The sequence below is a fragment of the Mus caroli genome, chromosome 11 (assembly GCF_900094665.2).
Source record: "Mus caroli chromosome 11, CAROLI_EIJ_v1.1, whole genome shotgun sequence".
Classification (NCBI taxonomy): Eukaryota; Metazoa; Chordata; class Mammalia; order Rodentia; family Muridae; genus Mus; species Mus caroli.
The window spans coordinates 44,403,293-44,404,538 of NC_034580.1; positions in this window are offsets into that span (position 1 = coordinate 44,403,293).

The window sequence follows — 1,246 nt, forward strand, 5'->3', positions numbered from 1 at the left end:
AGGGTGTGACCAGGATCAAGAAAGGCAACATGGCAGCATGAAGGTTTCACAAGTCCCTACCCTTAGATGAGGAAGGAGCAATTAAAAACTTATGACTGCTAAGGGAGGGAGACTCAGTTTTCATTAGCAGGATAGCTTCTTGTAGGTCAACCACGCTCCAGTAGTTAGCCCATACCCATGTACATATTGGTATCACAAATTGGACTTGGTGGGTTACTTTCTGTGAAAGAGAGAGAGGACATAAAGTTAGGAGAGGATGGGGAAATGATGCATCGAGGAGGAGTTGGACTAGGAGTGGAAACGAACATACTCAAAATATGTTTCATGTCTGTATGAAATTCCCTAAAACTAATAAACATATTTATAAAAGAAGATCAAACATAAGTGAAAAACAATCAGCCACCAAACCCAGACACTATTGCATATGCCAGCAAGATTTTGCTGAAAGGACCCTGATATAACTGTCCCCTGTGAGGCTATGCCAGTGCCTGGAAAATACAGAAGTGGATACTCACAGTCAGCTATTGGATGGAACACAGGGCCCCAAATGGAGGAACTAGAGAAAGTACCCAAGGAGCTGAAGGGGTCTGCAACCCTATAGGGGGAACAACATTATGAACTAACCAGTGCCCCCAGAGCTCGTGTCTCTAGCTGCATATGTAGCAGAAGATGACCTAGTCAGCCATCACTGGGAAGAGAGACCCCTTGGTCTTGCAAACATTTTATGTCCCAGTACAGGGGAATGCCAGGGCCAAGAAGTGGGAGTGGGTGCGTAGGGGAGCATGGCAGGAAGAGGGTATGGGGGGACTTTCAGGATAGCATTTGAAATGTAAATAAAGAAAATATCTAATAAAAATGTTTAATTTATGAAGTATCTAAAAAATAGTTCATGTTTTTCATAGGAAGCATTCAATTGTCTTCTGTTTGTGCAGGTGGGAAAATATGGACTATTTGAACACCAGTTCAGAAGAGGGCTTCATTTTAGTGGGCTTCTCAGACTGGCCTCACCTAGAACCCATCCTTTTTGCTTTCATTTCTATTTTCTACTCTCTGACTCTCTTTGGCAATACTGTGATCATCATTCTGTCTCGACTGGACCTTCGCCTACACACACCCATGTACTACTTCCTCTGCCACCTCTCCTTCCTGGACCTCTGCTACACTGCCAGCACTGTGCCCCAGCTTCTGGTCAACCTCTCTGGACTTGACAGGACCATCAGCTTTGGAAGGTGTGTGGCCCAGCTCT